Raw genomic sequence first — 16,837 nt, forward strand, 5'->3', positions numbered from 1 at the left:
GCAATTGCTTGCATGTTTATCAACATGCTCCATTTTAATAGTCCTTTTCTTACCAGGAAAAATCCACTAAATTGGCATTAAACCAAGAGTTATTTGTGGTGAGTATGAGAACACGGCATACATGTTTGCCAAAATAGTTACATGATAATGCTAAATTCAATGGGGCATTTATCATTACGAGTTTAAAAAAAAAAAGAAGAAGAAGAAGAAGAAGAAATGGCACAATAGTTTCTCCTAGTTTTCCCTGAGAAAATTCCTTTAAAAAGATTTGCTGATCAGATTCTGCCATTTATCTTAACTTGGAATTGCAGAAATAAGTAACCCACCAAAATGCCTGGAAGCACTACATGAAATTCCAGAGAGCTTGAAAGCGTTGATCCAGATGGTGGTCAGACAATGTTTGGGAACTCTGCTGTCAGCCTAATTGTGAGTAATGACTGAACTCTGAGACGTTTGCACATTTGAATCAGATAAGCATCCACAATGTTGAATTCTTTCAACCTTTGCTTGAATATGCCTTTGGTCATTTTTTGTCTTTTTTTCACTTGTTTTAATTTCTGATATTTCCATTGCCAAGAAAATATTCAAGCATATACATTCGATGGCTTCTTAAGCTACCTTTAAACCTATGATTTATTCCACCAGCAAACTTTTAAATCTGAATGTACTGGACCTATCACAAAAAATATATTTACACACCAATTACACACCCATTATTTTATGTGAGTTTCTCTTCTCTGCCCTCTTCTGCTCCACCACTTCCTTCTCCCTCTGCTTCTCTTTTTTCCAAATACCTACTATTAAGGCTGCTGAAGGCCCTCTAAGATCGTATAGTTTAGTGAGAAGGAAACGAAAAACACAAATAATATGTATAACTACTACAAAATTGTAATGAGAGCTATAAAATCTTACTGGGTACCATGAAAGAGAATAATGGCAGTGGGAGGATGGAGAAGATGATGAGGCATGAAAATGGTGACCATGGAAAAGGCTTTTTGAAGAAGATAACTTGGAAGACAAGCTGAGTTCAGGAATAACAGCCCAGGCAAAGGAACCGATATATACACAAGGCCCTAAGGAGAAAAGAATTTGAGGTGTTCCCAAAAGTGAGAGGAAAATTAATGTCTGGAGCCCAGTGAGAGGAGAGATAAAACAAGAGAAGCAGGGGTTAGAACATGAGGGGGCTTGCAGGAATGAGAAGGAGTTTTGAATTTTATTCCAAGTGGAGTAGATAGTCATTGAGAGGATAAGAAGTGGGGAATAACATGATCAGATGTGATTTGAAGTTTAAAAAAGAATCATTAGCTTGTGCTAGAGAATGGATGGGAGAAAGACAAAAGTAGGAGGGAGAACAATTAGGAATCAGTTATTTTAATTTAGGCAAGAGATAAGGGTGGCCTGAACTAGAGTGCTGGCATTGGAGACATCCTGTTCCATTTCGACACTTAGTATGTCCAATTCTATTTTTATTTTATGAAAATAGCCTTATGTTTTGTCCCTCTCCTTTGCGAACAATTCTCTATTTGTATAAAGACATGAAGTGTCTAATATGAGAACTTCACTTTGTTTTCATTTGTTTACAAGTGAACTTTTCCCACCTCTCCTGAAAATGTCACCTTTATAAGGAGGGTACATTTAAGAGAATGATAAAAGGATAGCCAACATTTATGCTCCCTAAATTGAAAATAGTCAAATTGTTTTGTATAGTGAGAGAATAATTGCTATGTTATCTCATTAGAAAACATATTACTTATATACTCTCTTGTCCTGTGAACTAAATATAATTTTATATGAACAGGCAAAATGATTCCAAGTCAACACTATACGCTTGGTCCAAATTTGAAAGTTAAGCTCAGACTTGGAGTTGTTTCTCAATTTAAATTTACTTTTACTATTCCTCTTCCCTTATTGACAATATCAGTGCCCATATGCCCATATAGTTTAATAATGTTTGTCTATATTTCCCAATCAATTAATTAAAGGAAGAAAATTAGCATACCTAGGCATTTATAATTCTTCGCTGAATTGATGATCCTTTGGTGACATTAATTATAAGTGATATTAATGCACATAATATGACAGACTAAAACTTCTTTTCATAGTAGTCAATTGTTAATTATTGTTGTGAAGGGCTTAGTCTTGTAGCCAGAATATTTTTTTCTTATTAGAAAATGAGTAAAATAAATTATCTTAAATCATGTCTGCAGACAGGCCTAAATTATTCAATGATTCTTTAGGACTTGCAGTTGGGTATTTGCTGTCCTCTCTGATTCTGATCACTGGCAAAACCTTCCCGGATAGTTAGCAATTTACGATACTAATGAGTAAATGTGTCAGTAAGAAAGAAAACAGGTCAAGTGACAATTATTAGCAAACTTTTTACAAAAAAAGAAACTATTATTTTTCTAAGATGAAATAAAATAATTTTCTTTGGCTTTATTAAGTAGCATGGGAGAGTGACTGAAACCAGTTTGGGCTAAAGGCCAATCAACAGTACTGCAGCACTCCACACATGGCTAAAATCTATTTTATTAATCACCTCAGGGAGTAAATCCCTAATTCCAAATTAGGTCTCCAAATCCCTTTCAGTTCTTCAGCTTCTCCTAGCTGATCTGGGTAGGTATTTATCCCAGACTCCTCCTTCCATTTTTTGTTTTCTTTTTCTTTACATGTGGCCATTCTTGGATGAATATTTGAACAACAGTGCGCTGATTACATAACCTTAAGTGCCAAGCTTCTCAGAGGGAGTTGAGTTAGCCAAGCAGAACGTATCATGCAGCTGGAGGGAGAAGTGCTACCATGGTGATTTACCCAGAGGACTCACCCTACATGGATGTTTCATAAATTAAATTCCATTCATCATCCCGGTTCTCTTTGTCAAAGCTCTCTCTCCCTTTTGTAGTACTAGAATACTAGAGGATGCAGAAGAGAAGGGGCAATATATATACTTGCACAGGGCATGCAGAAAATCATTTCCCCATGACATTAGTGAAGAAAAGATGGTTGCATTAGAGAAACATGCTCCGTAGTATGAGAAATCATTTGGAGAAGAGTGGATGAAAGATGTGATGAACACAGGTGGCATTATTAAACAGTGACTCCTAAAATCAACATACTACATACTCATTATATACAGTGTCTCTTCAGGTGTAATCATGTGACAATTCTACCCTTGTCACTGTTCTCTTACCGAGCACTTCATCCATCTTACAGTCTTCCCAATCTGTTCTGTATAGTGTCTGTATCCTGTGGCTCCCTAACACATGGTCAATAAGAATAATGCATCCCTGTCATTATACCAGTCATCAGATAGCCACCCATAAAAGGAGCCAGGTGACTAACTGTTGGCAACAAATGTTAGAATGTCCTTGCTGTTTGCCAACCAGGAGATACTACTGTGCAATTGATTTCCTTGGGTTTAGTGTGGATTTATTTGTGTATCTTAAAACTGCGTCACTAGAAACTACGGACTCTATATTTGTAAAAGATTAGTGTTCTTGCCAGATAGGCAATCAATAAATGAGACACTTCTGCTGCTTTACTTTAGCAGGACAACATCTTGTTGTTTATTCAACATTATTTATGCTTCTCACTATTGAACTTGTGTTATGAATAGAGATAGAGATTCAAATTGGTAAAAAAAAAAAAAATTAAAAAGCTCTAGATTAAATACCTAATTAATGTAACCCAGCTTCTAAATGGTTCTCTTTTCCTCACTCATTAAGCTTCATTCAATCATAATCTTGGATTAATCCTAACTGTTAACAGATTTTTGTAATTAATTTTATTATTTTTACCACAAAAAAACAAATGACAAACGAGAGCTAAGTCAAAGGGAAAAGTCCCTTCCTTCACTAATATTTTATAAAGAAACTGAAATATTTTAAGAAATAGAAGAAATATTTAAGTCCCAGTGTAGAGTAACCATAATTCAGCACCAGTGCTAAGAAGTGTTCTCTCATTGCAAAAAACAGCATTGACAGGTGTGAACTCTTATATTATGAGGATCTACTATAAGATAGTCTCTGAGCAAAAAGCACAGCCATCAAGAACTTTGATACCTACAAACTTCTTTCTGAGGATACAGAACACCTCAAAACCAACATGCTTGATATAAAACTTAAGTTCTCAAACTAACTCCTTCCCTTATATACTTTACCTCAGAGGTGGTACCACCATCTACTCAGGTCTACAAGCTATAAAACTAAGAGGTATTTTTTGTCATCAACCTTGCCGTCAGCCCCCTTATCCTACCCAACACCAACCCTGTTAATTTTATCTTAAATACATTTGCAAGGGTTTCACTTCAGGTTGTGCTATATACATCTCTCACATAAATAGTGCAAAATAGTTTCTAACTGATTTTCCTGAAGCTTCCCTTTCCAGCTGACAATCTATTTTCCACAATACAGCCATACTCGTCTTTTCAAAATACAAATCTCATATCATCCTTTACCCATTGGCATTCGGGGCTCCAAATCAAGAGGATAGACACAACTGCTCAGAAGTCAGGCTCTATGATCAAAGGAGAAACAGCAAGGTCAACCAAGAATCCATCTTCAAGCAAATCTTCATTCATATTCCTCCTATGCTCCAGCCATGCCAACCAATGGACCTTTTCCAGAGTATAGTTTTGTATTTGTGATTCTTTGCTTCTAAATGAACTCTTTACACTTTATCTGATAAATTCATACTTTTTCTTTGGAACTCTGCTCAACTCTCTCTGCTCTTTTGCCCTTCTCTGGCTATACCAAGGCCATGTGACTTGATCTTTAGTGCTAGGATTTTTAGGTTCTTAGGTTAGGACTTTTGTGTTCATACTATTATTAGCCTTTTTTTTTCCCCCCCCACAAAATAGTTAGTGTTTAAATATATGGCTATAGGTACCACTGGACTGTTAGCTACTTATAGGTAAATATTATTCATTTTCTCAATTTTTCAACAAATATTTTTGAATGCCTACTACTATACATCAATACATGTAACTTTAGCCCATGAAAGGCACATAGTAGACACACAGTATGTCTTGAGTTAGGTATAGAAAAACATTTATTTTTTAATATTCTTTGTCTTCTCTAGAAAAAAAAAAAGAAGGAACCAATGGTGCTTTTATCATCATTGTTTTTGCTTTATTTTTTTAATCTTCAGTGTCCAGCACAATGTCTGGCATATAGTAAGTGTCATGTAAATGTTTTTTCAATAGACGAATAAATCCCTGAAAAATCCTTCTCATATTCCTGTTAGGAAAACTCCAACACAGGCTTTCTTCTTTGAGGAATCATTTCTCAGCTGCCCCAGACAATTTTGATAACCCCTCCTTTTATGTTCCCAAAACAAAATCCTTACAATAGAATTTAACTGCATTTTAAAATCTTTTTTGAGCATCTGTGTTTTTTTCTCTAGAGTATGAGCTCTTGATATTAAATGTCTTGTGGATACAGCGTAAAGAATAGATGAATGCAGGAAGAGCTACCATGAAACACAATATCTGAAAGTGCACAAGAAAAGTCCATTAATTTTGAATTGAAGGATGGAAGGTTAGATTTTTGAAAAAAAATAGTATTAGAGTTGAAAGATAAATAAGATGGATAAAATAAAAATTCAGCGTCACATAACAGGTAGGGACAAAAAAAAGGCAGTCCAGATTGAGGACGGCATAACGTAGCATGGTATAACTGCACGTGCAGCGGGTGACAGGAGGGGGTGGACTGCAGGAGAGTGGAGGGTTTGGAGATGGTGCAGGGATAAAGCAAAAAAGGAGCTGGGAAACAAGTTATAAAAGGCTCACATCAAGCTGGAATTTGCCATGCATAGAATTTGAATGTGGTTTACAAACACAGCATGCTATGGAACATCGGAATATGATAACAGCATAAAGTATGGATTTGGTGAATATAAAGTGAGAGTTTTTAGATTGTTTTTGCTGGAAGTTAGAGGATAGGACCAAGAATTAAGGAGTTTCACAATGAATGGAAACAAAAACAAGTGCGAAAAAAGTAGATCAGATCATTCTGAGAATTTTAATAATGAAGAGAAATAAAAGGACAAGGGCAAGAATTCAAAGTTGATGAGAGGAGACCGCACAGGTGAGTAGGTCTAAGAAAAAGAGGAGAATTAATGGAAGCAAGATCAAGAAATAGATGAAAAGGGTAGTACAGGTGGAAAGGCAACCTTTTGAAAGGAAGAGGGATATTTCTCCCTTAGGGATAAAATGTATAACCTTAAAAGAGCAAGCTTGTAATGCTTCATTACGGTGTCTTTATTAGAATACATGTGGTTAGGGTAAATTTTAGCATCAAAAAAGATATTTAATTGTATTTTATTTATCACTTACATGGACAAAAACTATATTATTTTAGAAGGAAAAACAGATGGCCTCTATATTATATTATTTTAGGGAAAAAAAAGATGATCTCTAAATTTTCTTGTAATTCTAAATTTCTTTGACTATAAGTCTGTTCTTAATCACTGCTCTTGACTGTTTTCACTTTCTGAGATGATGGGAAATTTGCTCTTTCTCATACGCTTTAATGGCCAATGCTGGTAGATAGACTGGGTTTTACATCTCTAAAAATTTCTTCCACGGAGAGAAAAATAACAATTTTAGTAAACTAAAATTGATTTCCTGCTACTGTGTATTTTTCATTCCCTAAGTTAAATGGCCAGGCATTCTTTGTTTTGAAAACTATTAAATGAACTTGCTAAACTTTAATTAAAACTTGATTTCAGGTCAATGTGCATATCTTATTCCTTTAAGAAATCAACAGAATGATGGCTCCCACACACATCATTCAGTACTCTTGAAGTACTGTCTTTACAATAACAAAAAGTCAAACCATCATAAAATTTACTGCAAAACATTAAGCTAATTAAATTTCCCTTAACATAGTGATAAAATTAAAAATTAAAAAAAAATTCTTGGAAAACTGACTTACTTTGCATAATCAGCTGAATAACTGCTAGGCATACTAACATAGCAAATTAAAAGAAAATTTAAGTCTTTATAACTGCACCATGATGATCATTGAGAAATTTTTTTTTCATTTACTTTCCAAAATAAATCTAACTCTGTTATTATCTATTATAAAAATTGTCTAAAATGATATGTAGTGAGTTTTAACAACATACTCAGCTTATTTGAATTATGTCTAGTTGTAGCTTTTTCTCATCTTAAATCATCTAACCTCCAACCTCTAATTCATTTTTTGTTTACAGCTGTAGATGCAGACACAGTGTATTAATGATCCATCCCATATGTTCGTTTAGGTGAGTTCAATCATTCTTTGACAGAAGTCTTTTTTTTTTTACAACCTACATCATGCAAGAAAAATTAGGTTGACCTAATTGTTTTTTGGAGCATGGGATCTTCACAGGCACATTTGCAACGTCTCCTTTTAAATGCTGGTGTTCTCTCTACTCTACCTCTTAACATTTTAAAGAAGATACATTAGAAAAAAAAAAAAAGAGAGAGAGAGAGAAAATTTAACTCTGTGTACAGTACTGGTCATGCTAATTTTTTTTAATACCAATCTACCTGGCTTATTCTTCCATCTTGATTGATTAGAGCTTGACAGGATAGTATTAGCTGTGGCAATGTTAAAGGATTGCTGCTGTATCTCTTCTACATCATTCCAAAAAGTTACCAACAATGTACTTACTCTTCCACCCCACCAGCTCCTGTTGTTACTTGCAGAAGACGTTGCCAAGGTTCGGCTCTTAAGAAATCCTGAAAGTCAGATAACTCTCTTAATGAACAACGTATTAAGAGGGAAAAGGGCTCAGTAAAAGTATCATTGATACCATTCTCATAAGCAGTTATCTAATCAAGTTTCCAACTAGCATTTAAATAAATTGTTTAAATAAAATAAAACAGAAATGAGTGTTTTGTAAATTATGAAAAAAAATCTAATTGCTAGTATAAAAGTATTTTTTTAGCATTTTATTTTATTTTATTATTAGTTTTAAGTATACAGTCCATTGGTTAGACATTTATATAGTTTATGAAATGATCCCCCTGATTACACATAGCTAATACATTACTGCTGACTTCTCTAACCCTTCAACACTTTCTTCCAGCTCCCCACTCACCTCCCCTCTGGTCATCACCAGATTGTCCTTTATATTTGTGAGTCTGTTTTTGGTTAGTTTGTTCTTTTTGTTTATTTTGTTGTTGTTGAGTTGTATGAGTTCTCTATATATTTTGGATATTAACCCCTTATCAGATGTATCATAAGCAAATATCTTTTCCTATTCAGTAGGCTGTCTTTTCATTTTGTTGATGTTTTCCTTTGCTGTGCAAAACCTTTTTAGTTTGATATAGTCCCATTTGTTTATTTTTTGTTTCCCTTGCCCAAAGAGATATATCCAAAAAGAAATTCCTAGCAGCAATATCAGGGAGTTTACTGCTTATGTTTTCTTCTAGAAGTTTTATGGTTTGGGGTCATACATTTAAGTCTTTAATCCATTATGAGTCTATTCTTATATATGCTGTAAGAAGGTAGTCTCATTTCTTTTTTTTTTTTTGCATGTATTTTTTAATATAAACTGATTTATAGCATAATTAAAAGGTAATACATACCAAGTCTCCAACAGAGTGGAAAAATATTTGAAGTAGCTCAAGAATTACTTTACTACATGATATAACAAAGAATCCATTTTAGAAAATAAATTAATCCCGTGAACTACCAGATATTGACTCTAGTGATTGTCTCAGTATATACATGTACGAGATAGAATGAACTTTTACTGCCACCTAATAGCTTAATAGGGTGAATAAAGTTTTTATTTATTTTTGTAGAAGTAAAGGTGATATGAATGCTTATCTGTATGAGATACAGTATGAAAATGCAACAGGGACACAAAATATCTAATCCAAGAAATAGATAGGAATAAGAATGCATTCTGAGTTAGGACCTTAACAGGTTCCATATCCATCAACCATTCAATACTTATCAGAAACAATTAAGTCTCATTTATACTTATATCTGTTCACGGGTTACAGACTTCTTCCTCAATGTAAGATTTAATGCAAATATCTTGGTGTTTTTGCTATTTTGACAAAGAGAATGAAATAGAATGAATATATGTGTTTTTCTTCTATTATAATTATATTAGTTTGAGAAGGTATTTTTTTTAAGAAAATTAGATGTGAGTTGCAAAAGGAAGAGTTAAAAACATTTTACTTTTTTCCCCTCTCAAAGAATCACCACAAAATAATGAGAACAAGTAAGATAAAACCAATTCCATCTTCAGTGTCTCAAAGGAAACATGTAATATAAACTATTTATATAAATATGGAAAGTGATGAAAGAATGATTAATGGCTTAGCAAGGAAGAGTCCAACCTAAGCGACTAGTCCAACCTAAGCAACTACAAAAGATGGAAATCAATGAAAAGCCAGGTGAATGTCCCTATAAAACCTCAGAATAACAATGCAGGTAACAATGCAGAATGTCTCAAAAATCAGACAACATAGGAAGCAAGAATAAGCACAGGGTATACAGTAGGGCAATTTTTCAAAAATCTGTACAAGAAGCAGTTAGATCTGCAGCCAAAAATGTAAAACTTCTAGAAGAAAATCAAGAGACCAAAGGTTTGCTCTATGGACTACCCAACAATAGTAGTCCCAAGCTCCAGGCATAGAGAAGGGCCAGTGTGAGAGGTCACACTGAAAACAGGTGATTAAGTCTGCATACTGAAACACTGGATCACTCCTTCAGTGCTTCCCATATGGCTCCAGAATTGCAGTAGCTACTCTGATGTCTACAGGCAAGATCCTTTTCTAGAGAAAACAAAAAGATTAAGACCTACAGATTCTAACATTTGGGATCCCCTAGTAACAAACTTAACTCACCATCTGACTTTCCTAGAATGATGGCTACCAATGTATAAGCCTATCCTTACCCAAAGATCTTCAACTAGCTTTTTAGCTCCTCACTCAAATGAATAAACAGTCAAGTATTACTGAATATTTGAGGAAAGGAACCAATATAAAATATAGTGAAGAAAATGAACAAGAAATAAAGTAGATAAGAGACAATGAAGATAATGGACAATGCAAGTAACAATAATCATGACATTGACAGAGAAATAAAAGAGGCTATTGTATCAATAAAATAGAAAATGGGCATGATTTAGAAAGAAAAAAAGAAAACTTTGAAAAAGAGCTCTTGAAATTTTAAAGAAGGAGTTCTGCAATATAAAAATCAAAGGAGATTTGAATAACGTCCTAGAAATATCATAAAATAGAACAAAAAAGGCAATTAGATAGCAAACAGAAGAGAAAATACAAGAACAATGAGGATTAACCTAGGAGATATTTCATACAACTAATAGGGTCACCCAAAAAGAAAATAGGCAACATGTTGGTGTGGAGAAAATCATCCAAAAAATAACACAAAAAAGTTTTCTATAACCAAAGTACATGAATCTCCAGAATAAAAATGTCCACCAAGTGCTCAGTACATTAAATAGAAAAAGATTAACAAGAATTATTTTGATTGGTTCTTCAACTAATATAAAATACCTAGATTTTACATTTTAATTTTGCTTTAGTTTCTATTATTGTTGCTTTTTTTATCTGCTTTCATGATGTTTCCTGGATATTTTAATGAGACATTGAGTAAAGTATGACAGGAAGCTGCTATCTTAACAGAAAACCTATTCATCGTTGAAGGTCTACAGTACACAATTTATCACTCAGTTGCACATTCTTGTATTATTTTATGACTATTAAACTTACTTCTCAAAAGAGAAGAGCTAGCCCACACATAAACTGTCATAAGAGCACCAAACTAACTCAATGGGAAAATGAAAGTCGCCATGTGCAAAAATTATTTTAAGATGGCTCATAGACCCAAATGTAAAAGCTAAAATTAAAACACTTCTAGAAGAAATATAGGAGGAGATCTTTCAACCTTGAGGTAGGCAAAGATTTCTTAGATAAGACAGAGAAAGCATTAGCTATAAAACAAAATGATAAATCTTATCAAAATTAAAAACTTCTCTTCATTAAAAAAACTCTACCAAGAAAATAAGCAAGCCATAGATTGGGAGAAAAACACATATAAATGACAACAGATTTGAATTCAGAGAATATAAAAAAACTTGTAAATTCAATAACAAAATGGTAGACAACTTAATTAAAAACCAGGCAAAAGGCATTTCATAAATAAGATATATGAATGTCCAAAAAAGCACATAAAAAAGTGTTCGACATTATTAGTCATCACAACATTATGACACAACAATTTCATTCATAGGCATTTATCTAAGAGAAATGAAAACATACGCCCTCAAAAAGCCTGTATAAGAATGTTAATAGCAGTTTTAGTCATAATAGCCAAAAACTTGAAAGAGTTCAGTATCTATCCGCAGAAGAATAGATAAACAAACTGGTATTTATTCTATGGTATACTTCTCAGCAATAAAAAAGGAACAGAAATGAATCTAAAAAACATTATACTCAGGAAAAGAAGCCAAACACAAGAGTCTGTGCTGCATAATTCTGTTTAAATAAAGTACTAGATTAGTTAAAATCCATTGGTAATTGTTGGTATATGTGTGAGGGAGGGTGGTTAAAGGGGAAGCAGCATAGGTATACTTTCTGGGGTGATGGAATTGTTCTACGTCTTGACAAGGGTGTGGGTTACACAGACATATTCATTTTTCAGTACTGGTTGAACATACATTTAAGATTTGTGCATTTCACTCTTCGTATATCATATTTCAACAAACTTATCATTTGGACAAAATAGAAGAGCTAGGATTCTATGTCAGATTTATAAGACATTTTTCCCAGTAATTATCAGATCATTGGTAGCATAAATATAGGGACAAAATGACATGTCATAATCACTCAGCCAGCCAAAGTAGATTTTAATAGTATTACATGAGAAGTTCCACTTTCATGGTATCCCCACCACTGCTCATGAAGAATTCTATTGTAGATAGATTAACCTAAAAGCTGTATATGTATTGCAAACTGTCCTACATTAATTTGTTTGTTTATAACCATTAGAGTTTTTTGCAGAGGGTACATATCAGTAATCTCTAATGGTTAAAGGCTGGTTAGGGCTATGAGCTTCTTTCCCCAGCCATCTCATTATGTTATAATGAAAGCAGGTCTTAGACTGAATTGGGTAAAACCAATATTTATTAGCAAGCAACCATGAACACAATCATACAAACTATTCTATGTGTTCAGCAAAATCCCAGCCCTCTCCTTTTGAGCATATTGTGAACAAACACTTTGCATAGAGGTTTAATTAGAAGCAGGTGCTCTAGTGGAAGGAGTCAGCTAATACTCTAGTTGAATGAGGTAACAACCCTCTAAAGACCTTGGGACATGAGGTTGATAGAATGTAGAATCAGTGTAAAGGTGGCTCAGGCCACTAGATTCTCATGTCCTATTTCAGCAAGGCTTAGGTGACATCATATTTCTAGTCAATCGACATGTCTTGTATATCACTCATTTCATCAATGAAAAATAAGCTGTAACTTCATTTATGCTAATTTATAAATACTCCAGAACTAACAGGTATAAACAGCTGTAGTTTAGCAACCTTGTAAGTCCTATGGTCTTGTTAGAGCAGTGGTTCTCAAATGTGGCTACATGTTAGAATCACCTCCAGAGAGTTTATAAACTCCAATGCCCAGGCCACACCCCAGACCAATAAAATTAGAGTTTCTAGGGGTGGAATCCATTCATCAGTATTTTTCAAACCTCCCTAGTTAATTCCAATTTAAAGACAAAGATGAGACCCACTGAATTAGAACCCTTCGATCTAGCGTAACTGCAGTATATATTCCTGAATATGTGTTTTAAATGCCATTTAGCCACTTTCAGGGATACGCAATATATATTATGTATCACACTGTTAATGTTTAGACATTCTTTTAGTAAATTATAATGATAAAATAGTATGAAATTCTTCCATTTCCTCAATGACAGAACCGAAACAACATAACTAGAGATACCAACTAGAACAGAGTTGTAATACCCCCCGACCCAGGAAGGTAATTTGGCCATTTTTGAGTACTAGATGCACTCAAATATAGATATTTAAGACTCTGCATTGAAAATTAATCAATTACATCTGAGAATTCTCTGTAAATAGTAATTTGTGACCTGATTCAAGGAAGTGAGTATTTCACTTCTTTACCGACCATGCTGAAGTGTAAGTAGCAAAGCACAAACAGAACAAAATACGCAAAACCTAGGTGACAAGAGAAAAATACCTGTAACAGAACAGATCATTGATAATTCCTCTGGCCCAGCTGGCCAAAGATTTTAGCACTTCCTAATGATGAGAAATTGAAAGATATGTTCACAACACTATTGCAAGTTATTTGTATGTGTGATACATAATAAGTTCATGTAATTGCTGAGTAAAGTGCATATCTCATTATAATTTAGTGAGAGTTGGAACATTCTTTTTTAATCTTTTCTTTTCTTTATAAAGCCTATTATATCAAACTTTACCTAATCTTAACCAGTTCCCTGTCTTGATTCTCCCAGACCTCAGCACCCTCTAAATAATCCTCTGCTAAGACTTGCCAAGGTGGTATTCACCCTTACTGCTGTAATTTCTAATAAATTTACTTTTCCTTTAACAGGTTATCTAAAGATATTTCAGTGAGTTCAACAGCAACATCATAAAGAATGATTGATCAAGGTTATTTCCTGTTTTGGAGTGCTACATATTACATGAAATTAATAAGTGTATATCGATAATATTTAAGTAGAAACAAATCTAGCAATATAAAATTCCAATTGAATATTGCAAAATATTTCACACCATCCCATTTGTTAATCAAAAATAGTCTGAGGAGACTTGAAGAAAAACAAAAACCCAGTCTACCCAAATAGAGATCCTTCATAAGAGTCAAGTTGCCTAAAAGTTATTAGAGAGCTATTCCTTTGGATTTTACATACAAATGCTATATTCAGTCTCAGTGCTTTTGCACATTTTCTCCATTTGGAATTTTCTTCTCACAGTCATCTTTCAAAACATGGCTTAGATGATATTTCTGTGAAGTTTTTGATGAACTCTCTCAGCCTTCCCTTTGTAATTAATTACCCCCTCCTCTCAGCTATGTCTTTTGTGGCTACCATAGAGTAATTTGTTTTCATTTCTTTCTCCACCTGCAACACTTTGATGTACTTGAGGGCAGAATCCATGGTGTATGTGTCCTTGTTTCCCAGGGGTTTATCATCTCAGAGCCTAAGTTTTTTTAAATGTAATACATTTTATTAAATTATTTAACCAGATTTTTAGTCCCATGGTTATTCAATTGCAGACTCTACTTATAAACACTTACTAAGGACACCTGAATGGTACATTACTTTTCCATGAGAAAAAGATCCACAAAGATGGAGACACACTGTTATCAGTTGGTTGGAACAGAAATTCCAGCTAGAACAATGGCACTAAAATAGAAACTAGAAAGGTACCAAAGGTAAGAATCAACTAACTATTTGGGACCATTCTGGTGAATAAGAATTTTATACAGATTTTGTAGCTTTTGCATGCTTTCTAGATAAATCTGATGTGCTTAGGATATTATGTCAGAATAATTCACCTTGGTTTGCTTAAACATTTGTTTTAAAAAAAAAATGCTATATAAGATTCTATCGGGTTCGAAAGAGGGGTGTGTGTGTGTGTGTGTGTGTGTGTGTGTGTGTTTTCTTGCAGAAAATAAAATCTATATTACCTTAAGTCACATCCTATATTGTTATTGTTCTAGAATTTTTTTCAGAGACATATTCTATTATATTCCTTATTTTAAAAATAGTAAAAATTTTTTAAATGTAGTGTTCTTCCCTGAAAAGTTAAATGACACATTCAGGTCACTAAGAAAATGAGTGTCAGAGTTGACATGAGTCAGGATTTATCTAACAAGCCTTCCTTGACCTGCAGTTAGTGAATGTTTGCATGACATAGAATAAAGATCAAATTAGAAATTCACATTTTATCTAGGCAACAATGAGCCATTATTTCATGTCTCTGGGTCTCAGTTTCTTCTTTTGTGAAATGGAGATAATAGCACCTCTTTTATAGAAATTCTCTGAGGATAAAATTAATAATGTAAAAATGTATACAGTAGACAATAAAAATGTTTTTGTTGAATTGGAAATGTACTCATAGCAACTCTGTGAATCAATTACGTCAATAAGATAATTTCGCTTACCTAGAATATCCCTCTATATATGGGCATCATAGTTTTGGATTCAGAACTACAAATTTGAAAAAAAAAAATCTTTGTGAGCATAATTTAGGCAATGTTAGATCTGCCAGGATACTGCAGCCAATAAACCACCCCTAGCATGAGACCATAAAGGTGCTTCAACATCCACAAGTGGTCCAAATCTCTGTTTTATGTCTCTTCTGAAGGAAGGCAAAGTGTTTTTCTCTATCTAGTTCTCACAAATGACGTGGGCCGAAATGCTAGCCGTGTGACTTTAATGAGTATCACATGAACAAGTTCTCTACACACGACTTTGGAAATGTCACCAAATGAAAGATTGTGTTTAGAAAGAGCATAAAACTGAACAAGATAATAGTATAGTCGTTGCCTGGTACACAATTGAGGCCATCACCTTTGCAACTGGAAAATATAACAAGGATGCAATATGTTTGCTTAGTGAGTGCATGCACAGCAAGTACTCAGAACATGACACGCCTGCTTTAACTTGAAAATTGGTTCTTCTCCCAAACAAAACCAAATAAACCTGTTCAAAGCATACAGAGGGATGTCTGGCATATCCTATAGGTACTTGTTTTCCTGTTGTTAGGCAGTTGGAAGTTTGGCCAATGCTTAAAATGCACACTTGGTCATCCACACTTAACACATTTTCTGTTGCCATAAGCACAGTTCATAAACAGTTAGTTAAAAATGCTCACAGATAATACTTCCAGAACTCCCTTCTGTTTCTAGCTTGTTACTCATGGAACCATTCCAAGCAAAACAAACAGTAGGACAACCTCTGTGGAGCTCTTACCTCCCATTCACATGATTAAACTCTCATCTAACTGCCATTCGGCTGCCCAAAGTGCTTCTAAAACTTACTTTGCTTATTCATTTGTATTCTACATGTGACATTATAGCAAATATTACCTCCTCTGAGTAGGTACCTCATCGGATGATAATTAATTGCAAGCATTTCTACCATCGCCCTATCTCCTAGGGGGTAGGTACAGTACAACATTAGAATCATTTTTGTATCAATGATACTTAAAACAGGACTTGGCATCAAATAGGGACGCAATAAACTTGTGCTGACTATTAAGAATGCCTTCATTATTGCACCTTCTTTCCTACTGACTCTATGCATTTGTTTGTAATAAAGCTCCTGCCTTCAGGTCTTTACTGTAGCTAAAAATACTTAAGATACTTGAGTGTCTGAAAGCAAATTTTAACCCTCTGAATAAACTCTTTGAGCAATTTATGCAACCATTCATTTACTTTCACCAAGCTCACAATCTACTCTCTCAATTTCAACAAATATTTATTATCTACTGCCCGAAAATGACATCCGACATTTTATGAAAGTTTGAAAATTACACAATCACTACCATCAGTAACAGCACTCTCCAATAGAAACACAAAAGCCACGAATGAAAGAAAAATGTAGTTTTGATTTTTCTAGTAGCTATAATTTAAAAGTACATAGAAACGGGTAAATTTAAATAATACGTTTTAACTACATATATAAAAAAACTATTTCAATGTGTTCAATATAAAAATTATTAAAGAGGTATTTTATATTATTTTTTTCTTATCAAGCCTTCAAAATCTGGAGTGTATTTTAGGCTTACAGTACATTCAGTTAGGA

The 16,837-nt window shown here is 33.9% G+C and overlaps 1 pseudogene; it reads right to left on the bottom strand.

Annotated features, from left to right (window-relative positions):
• Window positions 1-16,837, bottom strand: part of LOC105300639 — a 504,401-nt pseudogene that overhangs the window by 304,959 nt on the left and 182,605 nt on the right.

Source organism: Pteropus vampyrus, unplaced genomic scaffold, assembly GCF_000151845.1.
Source record: "Pteropus vampyrus isolate Shadow unplaced genomic scaffold, Pvam_2.0 Scaffold216, whole genome shotgun sequence".
NCBI lineage: Eukaryota > Metazoa > Chordata > Mammalia > Chiroptera > Pteropodidae > Pteropus > Pteropus vampyrus.